The sequence below is a fragment of the Mytilus galloprovincialis genome, chromosome 1 (assembly GCF_965363235.1).
Source record: "Mytilus galloprovincialis chromosome 1, xbMytGall1.hap1.1, whole genome shotgun sequence".
In the NCBI taxonomy this organism is placed as follows: domain Eukaryota; kingdom Metazoa; phylum Mollusca; class Bivalvia; order Mytilida; family Mytilidae; genus Mytilus; species Mytilus galloprovincialis.
The window spans coordinates 60121639-60133779 of NC_134838.1; positions in this window are offsets into that span (position 1 = coordinate 60121639).

Consider the following 12141-nt stretch of genomic DNA (forward strand, 5'->3'; position numbering starts at 1 on the left):
ATGCCAACACTCTGCACGAGAAAAAATGGCGTGCTTCAACAATATCCGAAAATGTAAACAGAAATACCGAGCATTGCCCTTGCTATCTCTTCTATGTCAAAAGATAATTCCAGTACATACTTTCTCTTCCAATGTTCAACTACTTTAAAATAAATTCCAATGCACATTTCTCTTCCAATGTTCAATCATTTTAAAATAAAGGCCCTAAATTGCCTCGTTCAACTTTATCGAATACACCTGTGACTACATTCCGCATGTACAACAGCGTGTAATAAAAACACTAGTACTACTCGACTAGATACACAAATATTGCAATTCTTAGGCCGCACCTATCTATTGCCAATAATTAAATTAAAAAACTTTTATATACCTGTAGCTACATTCAACATGTACAACAGCGTGTAATAAAAACTCTAGAACTATTCGACTAGGTACATAAATGTTGCAATTCTTAGGCCGCACCTATCTATTGCCAACAATTAAAATAAATAACTTACTAAGTTAGTGCACTCAACACAATGTCCCAAATGGACATAATGACAGGCCAACCGTTCAGGCCGACAGTTCAGCAAAGAATGACAGGATAACTCACCTTGTCTATTCTCGCGAGATCTCATTTAAGATATAGATTATTACATTGATGCAAGTGGATTATCGTATTTATCCAATCGAGATAGTTAAATTATCAATTTTAAAGTCCGAGCCTCGGCGAGGACTTTAAAATTTGTAATTTAACTATCGAGATTCGATAAATCCGATAATCCACGCGCTACTGTGTAATTATCTGTTTCTCTAATGAGGAAAAGATAAATTTTCCTTTTTTCTAAACCAAAATACCCTTCGAGTGCCTTCCACTTTCCACGAAGTTGTCAATTTCATTAACACTTGTTAGAATATTTAAAAAAAAACCAGGGCCAATACGGAAAAAAGCCGTTCCAGTTTCAATTTTCTTACGCCATTACTTAACTTTGGTGATATTCTTTATACATGAAAACATTTGTTTCTAAATATTTAAAAAAAATAATAATCATTATATAAGCAGGTTAAATAATGTGCAATGTTTTTAACGTCTTAAAGTCTTGAAACGGAAAAAAACAGGGCTTCCGTTTTTAATTTTCTTAAAATCATTTTATAAAAGTGTTATGAACGTTAATTGGCTGTTTCTGTATTGGCCCTGTTATAGATTCTCGATCAGCTGTATTAGCCATTGACTCTTTGAGTCTCGGGTTCAATACAGCTAACCTGTGATATATCATGGACTGCCCACAGGACAGTGGTATTGACTAAGATAGTGATAATGACTGAGCCGAAGGCGAGGTCATTATCGCTGTCGCAGACAATACCACTTTCTTACGGGAAGTCCATGTATCACGATAATGCCAAGTTTTTCAAGAACTATTATGTTTATTTTATTGAGAAACCATGTTTTGGAAAATTCTCATAATTTCAAAATGCCTTAAGCAAACTCGCTTAGTTTTATTATTTTTATTGCAAAGAGTGAAGACCAGTCGTAGTAAAACTGCTATACATTTAAGTGCAATTTTCAGTTTATAAATACTTAATCAAGTTTTCTAAATTTTATAATTAAGGAAAACATTATAAACAATTCAACAACTTAAATATAATATTGAAAACAGGAAAATGTTTTATTAAAGGGACATCTCTCTTCTAAAAAGAGAAACCACGCCCCACCGGTTATTAACAGAGAAATCACGCCCCAACGGTCATTATCAGACGGAAACCACGCCCATCGGTCATTATCAGACGGAAACCACGCCCCACCGGTCATTATCAGACGGGAACCACGCCCCACCGGTCATCATCATGTAAAAGTTTGTTAACGACCGGTTTTCTGGTCCGTTTTATTTTGTTAATGACCGATTAAATTTATTACTGAAGAATAATGAATGTCATGTAGCAACTTTACCTGACCATATAGGAAAATAGGTATTTAGTCGGATCTTAACACGTACTTGTGATTTGGTTAAAACCGGTTTTGTTCAAAATATACGAAGAAATGTCGAAATGTTCAGGACTTAATTAAATCCCTATTTCGGTAGGATGGTGCAAGCATACGATTTGTATTGCGTCTTACACTTTGAGAAGCGAATAATCTTCAACTACTTTATTCAAATATTGTGTAAAAACGTTAATTTTTAGCTATGAAAGTCAAGTGGCTCGAGTATTTTTCTGAGGAAGTTTTAAAAAATTGCAAAGAAATATTTTTACATTGGGTTAGCTTTCATTAGTCTTAACTATCTATAGATTAACAACTTTTGGTTATATTTATAATTTAGATTCATCATTGAAGGTGGGGGACGATTTCGCAGATAATTAATTATATTGATGTGCCATTTGTATGCAAGAGTGACATTTCGTTGTATTATGTGCCAATTCGAAAAAGTTATGCGAGTATTCTCTCAAGTTTCAAGTTTTATTCCGAAAAACCTTTGTGGATACAATGGTATAACAGAAAACAATAACAACAAAGTAACCCTCTGTCACAGCGATGGTGAAACAAGAGGTTTTCATAGAAACATTTATACATGTACCGGATTGTCTTTAAACATGATTAATAGCAAAGCAATAATTTAACGAAGTAATGTTCCCTTTTCTCTTTAAAGTAGAATATGTTGGTTTCATGTTTAAAACACTGTTAATTGTTAGGTATTACTTCTAGAATCGTCTGCGTTCTTTACTGTTTGGTAGTCAAATCTTGATTGAACACTTGGAAACCTTTCAAGCTGCAATAATTGAGGTTCATTTGTTGATCTTTCGTATTGTTGTGTTATATTTCTCCGCTGTATAAAACTCAAAACATCATGTACATTTTCGTTTCCAACTCCTTCAGTGTTTGGTTTGTACAAATCACCATCAATGTACAATTTGTCTCTTACCATACGTACTTTTCTTTTTTCTTTTCTTGCCTGTTTTGCAACTGGGTATAAAATTTTTCGTTGTTGTTCGATTTCTTTTGGAAACTGTTCTTTAACTCCGAATTGTGTCTCTTTTAATTTGTATCCGTTTTTTAGCACAATTTCTTTGTCCTTAATTGATACAAATTTTACTAATATCGGACGATTACCTCTGTGACCTCTTTTTCCGAATCGATGGACGCATACGAAGTTTACTCTTTTGTCAATTTTCAACTTTTGTTTGATAAAAGAATTAAGTTTATCCTCAGTGTTTTCTTCTGGGTGAAATTGGATTCCAGTAAAGATGAGGTTGGTTTTCATTGAGCGCCACTTGAGCTCTATCGCATCATCTTCCATATTACGCAGTTTAGAATCTATTTTTTCACTATGATCTTTATGTTGTACTACTGTAGTTTCCAAGCTTGTTATGTTTAAAATGTTCTCTTTACATCGATCTACTACTTTGTGCATCACATGACCAATATTTTCAATGCTCCCCTCAATTTCATTGCTTCTATTCATTGCACATTCGAGGTGTTTTTCAACATAGTTAACTTTTTCGGCGAGTAAATTCACCGTGGATTGCATAACAGTTATCTTCTCCATTTGCTGTTCAAATTTGACAAATCGATGCTGAAGATCTTGCACAACTTGTAATAAACTGTCAAGAATCGTAGCAGTTTTGGTGTCAAAACAGTATTCAGACATATTTTTAATGAAAAGTCTCAAATTCAACTAAACAGCAAGTATATATATATTTAAATTTATATATATTGAGGTACCGTTTCTAAGGCGCCATATTGAAAACAATCTTTAGAACAATAGGATACTATTGGTGACGTTGCAACGTTAGCGTCGTCAAATTGAAGATCTCGCTTGGTTCAGAATTTTCAAATTCTTCACGTTTACCTTTATTTTTTGGATAAATTTGAATTGCCTTTACATGAACAATCATAATATTAAATACTTCTCAACTAGTTCATTCAGAATCACTACCAAAATCCAACGTAAATTTCTAATTTTTCGGGAGCTAAAAATTCGTGGCCTTCGTTCCTTAGCAGTACATCCGGGTTTTTCTCTCCCCTTAACAGGTTCATTATTTTATAATTAAGTTTAGGTTTCTGATATAATTTTGAATAATTACAAAATGTATCAATTCAATATATTTCAGTTTTTGTTATTGGTGTATCAAAAACATTGATGTACGAATATAATTTCATAAATTTGAAACGTTTAAAATGATTACATACCAATATAAAGAACCGTTCATCATTTTTGAAAAAGACTATGAACGAAAATCGATTTTATTTATCTTCCCATGGTGACAGATTGATTGGGAAATGAACCAGCGTAATATAATGGTAATCACAGAGAGGGACCAGCAAGCAATTTTTAATTGTAGCTTTTTCAACGTTAAAACAATTTTCCACTATAAACGAATGTTACCTTTATGATATTATTACGTAAGTATTTCTGTATTGGCCTTGTTATTGGTCCGAGGCTTGCTGTATTGGCCTGAGGCGAAGCCGAATGCCAATACAGCTGGCCGAGGACCAATAACAAGGCCAATACAGAAATACACGTAATAATATCTTTATTAATTAACTACAGTGTTACAATATTTTTTTATTATCATTTCAAGAGATAAATATTTTTACCTTGAAGTGGAACTATCCAAATCTCAGTTTGTTTCTTTGTATTAGATGCAATACATAATGATCTGGTGCTGTTTCCAGGTGTCTTCAGTATTTTCTCATCTGATGAATTTTTCTACCCTTTTCAGTCACTATAAAGTGTTACAACTTAAATTTAGACGCAACACATAAATAGTAATTGGAAAGGTACTGCCATTGCATGTGTTATGCAGAAACTAATTTAAAATCGATGTGTACAATCGTGAAATTATGAGGTCGTCAAGAAATGAACTTTTGTGATAATCTACTCGTTCCCCAAACCTGAAATAGTTCTATCGTCTGCTTTCAAAATACCTTTTAAATGAATGTAACCGTCTTTAGCCTGAAATGTATGCCATTCTGACATTTTCAGCATGTTTAAGATCACTAAATGACAACTGCGTCTTCAAAACAACTGTTTACTTTCAGTTTGTGTTTATCGTGACTTTCGATGTAAAATCTAGAGACGTTCCGAATTCCTGCACTTGTGTCAACTCGGCCAATATCAAATTAACAAACATTTGGGTAAACTTTCCACAAATGCAAAGATTCCCATCACCAACATTCATTCTTAAACCTCAAGACTTGACACCGTTTTTATAGAGTCGTAATGACTTATTGCCTTTTTTACTACAAATATATATATAGTTAATTAACGGTGTTTCGGGATTTTTTAGCTAAGTTTTATTTTAGCAAGGGTCCCTTCTCAAAAGTCTCCCTATTTAAAAGTCTTGTTTTTGCTAGGTGCTCTTTTAAATTTTTACTGCGTTTATATGCAATGATAGGCATCTGTTTAAATATTGTTTTACAATATTCATCTCTTTGCAAAATTTGCCAATGCTTCTTAATAGCTCTGTTAAGATTTATAACTGTAGGGTTATATTTAGTTACTAGTGTAAGTGGAATTTCCCTTTGTCTAAAATTATCTGACAGAGTACTGCAACGTTTAATCTTGTATTTCACATCTTTAATGTTTTTTGCAGTTTCCAACTTATCATAGCCTCTATCTATAAGTTTATTCTCCAAAGTCAGGAGATGTTTGTTGAGATCAGTTTCGTTGCTATTATTTCTTATGTGACGAATTGTTTCACCTGTAATAATACTTCTAAAAGTATGTTTAGGATGTGCACTTGTAATTGGGAGGTACTGATACGTTTCAGTTGGTTTGACATGTAACCTGATGTCAAGGACACCACTCGATTTAAAACGCTCCCCTTTGTACACCTCAGTATCTAAGTACGTCACTTTAATTTCTAGGTTGTTAGTTATGTGTGTGTTATCTCACTTGGATTTATTACAATATTGGATTTACGTGTTTATATTATAATTGGAAATATTAAATCTTTTCTTTCACCTGTGTGTTATCTTCTGCCTAGCGTCTATTGGTTAATAGTTTGTTGTTCATTGCGCATGCTTGTCATATGCTGCTCTTCCTTCTGCAAACAGTCTTACCAATTTACTATTACTGTTAGGATGGTTTGCAGAAGATTTAAGAGTTCCTGTAGATATAGGAACAAAAGAAAACGGGAAAAACTTAAAACCCGTAAACTAAATAACAAGTACAAATCAAGAAAGATTCGAGAAGAATCTTGCAAAAAGTTTGTGTTGAACTTGTCCAGTAGACTACTGACAAACGAGGAATATCTCCTCTTGGGAAAAGGGATGAAGTTTATTCCTACCCCTAAAGTTTCAAGTACTTACATACGTAAACAAATCATGAAGGATTTTCTTGAACTAGCTAGAAAATTGAGATGTAGATTTCACTACTCTATAAACACAATTAAAGAAATCCATCCTTTATACTTACAAACAGGGCATATTTCTCCTAACGGAAATAATGCCCTTGAAGGTTACATAACTGATACAAAACTTGAAATTTCTAGATTAAAGGTTAAACAGTTCAAACACAACCTTACACTAGCAGAGCGTACAGCTTTCAATTATCTCATAAAAGATGACAGCATCTATATATCTAAGGCAGATAAAAACAACACAACTGTGGTCGTAAACACACTTGATTATATTAATGCAGGAACTAATCACTTAAACAGTGATCATTACAAGAAAATAAATCATACAAACACAGAACTTATCGCTAGATCTATTTCAAAGATTGTAAATAAACTATTTACAAACAAAGAAATTGATGAGCACACTTATAACTTCTTAAGTGACTGCAAAAATCCTAAACATGGATACATGTACCTTCTTCCAAAGATACATAAAATTCGGCAAGACTCATTAGAAGCTATCAAATTAGATGGGTATAAAATTGGAGAATTAGCTGTGCCTTTTAGGCCTATAATCAATAAATGCAATTCTCCAACAAGAAGAATTGAAAAGTTTTTAGATTTAATATTAAAACCTTTATTGAGGAAACTAGAGTTTTACATTCAAGACACAAAAGATTTTATCAATAGGATAGAGTCTAAGACCTGTGTACGTAACTGTACACTAATTGCCTATGATGTAACTTCAATGTATACAAACATGAACATCGACAATTTACTAGATACAACCAAGAATTTCTTAGATCAAATTGATCGAACAAAGTATAAGTTTAAAGTACCAAACAAATCAGATCTAATATCTTTTGCAAAAATTATTTTGGAAAACAATGAGTTCCAATTTAATGGGACTTTATATAAACAAGTTATAGGGGCACCACAAGGTGGAATATTATCACCCACTGCCACCGATCTGCATCTGTCAACAATACTTAGAAAAATCTTAGACAAATTTCAATTTAAAAATAGCATTAGTATGATTTGTCAATATCGTGACGATGGTTTCATGATTACAGAGTGCAACAAATCACAAATTGATGAGTTCTTTGCAATTGCAAACAACATTGACTCTCTACTTAAGTTTACGTATAATTTCTCCAATACAGAAGTGACGTACTTAGATACTGAGGTGTACAAAGAGGAGCGTTTTAAATCGAGTGGTGTCCTTGACATCAGGTTACATGTCAAACCAACTGAAACGTATCAGTACCTGCACATCCTAAACATACTTTTAGAAGTATTATTACAGGTGAAACAATTCGTCACATAAGAAATAATAGCAACGAAACTGATCTCAACAAACATCTCCTGACTTTGGAGAATAAACTTATAGATAGAGGCTATGATAAGTTGGAAACTGCAAAAAACATTAAAGATGTGAAATACAAGATTAAACGTTGCAGTACTCTGTCAGATAATTTTAGACAAAGGGAAATTCCACTTACACTAGTAACTAAATATAACGCTACAGTTATAAATCTTAACAGAGCTATTAAGAAGCATTGGCAAATTTTGCAAAGAGATGAATATTGTAAAACAATATTTAAACAGATGCCTATCATTGCATATAAACGCAGTAAAAATTTAAAAGAGCACCTAGCAAAAACAAGACTTTTAAATAGGGAGACTTTTGAGAAGGGACCCTTGCTAAAATAAAACTTAGCTAAAAAATCCCGAAACACCGTTAATTAACCATATATATATTTCTAGTAATAAAGGCAATAAGTCATTACGACTCTATAAAAACGGTGTCAAGTCTTGAGGTTTAAGAATGTATGTTGGTGATGGGAATCTTTGCATTTGTGGAAAGTTTACCCAAATGTTTGTTAATTTGATATAGAATAACTCGGCCAATACAGAAAAAAATCTGTATTGGCCGAGTTATTCTGTATTGGCCTAGTTTACACATTATATTGCATAGGCAGTTTTCATCATATTAAGTCCAATAACAGTGTAGTTAATTAATAAATACAAATATAAGGACTTTGTTAGCTAAATCTACAAATTTTATTAGATATTATGATTTTTTATTGCAATAGATTAATATGCTATGTCATGTGGCCCCTTTTTATCTAATAAAAGAAGCTTATTCTTAACCGATATAAAATAACACTAATCATTAACCAACTAAGTACATTATTGCCCAAAATGACTGGTTATTAAAAAAAACATATTTTCTGTAATGGCCCTGTTTTTCTGTAATGGCCCTGTTTTTTTCTGTAATGGCCCTGTTTTTCTGTAATGGCCCTGTTTTTCTGTAACGGTCCTGTTATTTGATTTCTGTAATGGCCCTGTTTTTCTGTAATGGCCCTGTATTAATGCCCAGCTTGTCTGTATTACGCGCCCAGTTAGAGTTTTTAATAAAGTTAATAAAATTAAGCTGTAAAGAGTATTAATACCTTTTTATATTTTATTTAATTTAGTAACCAGCAACAAACAATAACAAACCATATAAAGGGATCACTGTTCATCCTGTTTTTCAACACATAACTTCTTTCAACTTAATATCTTGGATATTTGGTATATTTAAAGCTTGATCATGGTGAAGTACAAATTATTTTTTTTTCAAACTAAACTGTCATTAATTTTCAGTTGGCTAATAAATGTATTAAGAAATGGGTGTTTTTATAATGGCCCTGTTATATGTCCTTGGTCAGGAATAATGGCCTCGGATGTCTGTAATGGCCCTCGGCGTTGCTTCGGGCCATTACAGACTTCCTCGACCATTATTACAGACCTTGGACATATAACAGTGCCATTATAAAAATACCCATTCATTAATACTATAAATATAGATACCCAGGTAGCCGATATACGCTGGTATTTGTACAATAATATTTTTTTCTTAGACAATGAAAAGAGAACTGGGTCAAGGGTACCTTTATCCGGTGGTGAAGATACACAGTAATAAAAGCTATACAATTTTTTAAAAACAATCAGATCTTTTTCTGGCAAACGAGAGATAACTCAATTTAACTGGTTTTTTTTGGGGGGGGGGGGGGGGGGGATTCTGTATTCTTTATATTTAAGCACCTAATTATTCTCTGCTCTTAATTTTGTTGGTCAATTTTTCTCTATTCTTTATATTATTTGTCCATTATTCTTTATTCTGTAAACCCTAATCCACACCTCGTAAATAAATCATATAATCCATTGTAAATGCATAATTATAATGCCTTATACGTTTATAATAACCATAACTACAAGTCGGGTCCAGGTATGCATTTAAAACCAAATTATATTCAAAAATTTCCTGTGTTTCCAAAGTAGAGGATATATTATAAATACGTGTATTCAAGTAGATATATCGTAAACCGGTAATGTCACAGACACGGTCAATGAAGCACTAGTAACCTATCACAAATTATCGGGATCGATCTTGTCCTCAAAATGTGAAACATTGATACAGTTTTTATGTATGCGGTTTGAAAATGAGATTTCAAAATTTTTAGTTTACTTGCACTCTTCAGGACATGTGGGTTTTTTTCAATATCAAAATTGGTTTTCAAACGATAAACACTTAGTTTATTTTTTATTTTATTGTTGAATTTCATTTTGAAGCGTTGATCAATGATTTCGATAGTTTTGGAACATTTTCACCCGTCCAGCCGTTCTTTACATAATTGTGTATTAATTACATTATTATACTTTTATATTAATAATTACATTAGATGTACAATGTATGTTTCATTATAATACGTTATTCTGGTTGGCTACACTGCAATCTCGCGTTATTCCTAAATCAACTTCATTACACAATAAAATTTATCCTTCATGATGACACGAGGTCCCACAATAAAGTGCACAAGTAAATAAAAAAAAACTTGATAAAAATCGTGTTTTCATGATCATAGCTACAGAAATGTAATTATAAGTATTGAATGCTTCTTTTTGTAACTTCATAGGGCTGTAAAAGCGTTGACTGTGCACAAATTTTTAGAATTTTTAAATATGATTGGTCTCTAGGGTTAATATGTAATAAAACTTTTTGAATTTGAACGTTCCGCATCTGACAGGCGCACCACCAAACGGTGTATTTAGGATTTCTCGCTTGAGCCGGATAGGTTTATCAACAAATGGAAGTGTTTATCTACCTTGACTGGCTATACAGCCCTCGCACGGTCGGCTCGGTGCCCGATGTCGCTTGGTGAGCGTTATAGGTTTATCGCTATTTCACGGGTCTCATTCGGTTTAACGAGAGAAATGATCGTGAAAGAATATCTAACGGCGGTCAAGTATTGAGAGACGATCGTGAAAGTTCTGGTAACGGATCGTCTAAGACATTTAATCGAGAAGACATATGAAAGGTCAATACATATTCTAATTTAATTAATTACACAGACAAATTTACGACAAAATAAAACTGTCTGTCAAAATGGTTCAACATTATGATCAGTATGTGAGATTATCCAGTTTTAAAAGTACATAGTTATTACAAAACAACAAAAGGCAGATTGCTTCTCGACATTTCAATGACATAAGAAATGTAAACAAACATGATTTTTTCACAAATTCGAGTAGAAAAACTACTTTAATACGAATAAGGGCATTCTATTTGAATTAATCAAATGGTTCTCATAGTTATTTTGTATAAACCTAATCTGAAACTTGGTAAATAAAAAACTATTTACACAAAAATTGATTTTTCGGATCGTGAAAGATCACGTACCGCATTTTTGAAGATCGTGAAAATGATCGTGAAAGATCTGATGCTACGAAGACGTTCAAATTATTCTTCAATTATATCATAATTAATATTTGTTATTGGTGTTGAGAAAAGCTATTTAGGTCAACATCCTCAATAGCTTTAAGCTTTTCTAAGTATTAATATTTTCAGAAAATGAAATGTAAAATAGTTGGATGATTGTAGGATGAAGCCTTTTGTTGTCATGTGAAGTACTCACTTATCATGAGTTATAGGATACCCACATTTTGTATATTGGATCCTATAACAAGTGCATGGACTCCTATTTTTTAAAACGACATTTTGTTTCATTTTCCAGGGAGATTATGTGGACCAAGTTTTATAAAACTGTAAATAGTGCAATTATTTTTTAATTTTGATAAATATACAGCAAAAAATTACGTTTTTTTTTCTCAATTCATGACCATTTCATAGATATGAGTTATTTCTGAATAAAAAATGCATAAATCTTTAGGATACTTTTAAAATACGGAAATTACAAATTATTTAACAAAAAACAATTTGTGTTACATTCGAAAGCAAAAATACGGCCACAAATCCGATTTTTGAGCAAATATACAAAAGTTCGACCTCATTTAACTCAAAAAGTAGCACATGGAGGTAAATTTTTAATAAAATATTTGATTTAATCAGGCAAAAAATAGCCTATATGGAAATTTTCATCAAACTGTAAATACAGGATAAAAACTGTATCGTATGCCCTTAAGCTTAAGGATAACTGTCTGTTGTTATGATTGTGAGGTGTACATTTTCGACTTCTGCAAGGTTTCAAATAACTTCGAAAATCCTTATCATGCATCATTCTGCAATGCTCGTTTTATGTTGTCTAGCCTTTTGGATATATACCTGTATGTTATAGCGCTATGGTATTTCGTGTATGGTGTACATGTCTGTCTGCATGTTTCATATATGACCATGATGACGTCAATTGTATTTGATATATTGAATGATAGTAAGATGTCTATGTCTGGCTGTCGGTCACGGTTCATATACTATTGACCTTATGTTTCGAATTAATTGGCCAAACATAACTTTTACATTTGTCAGTTTCTAAGGCACTG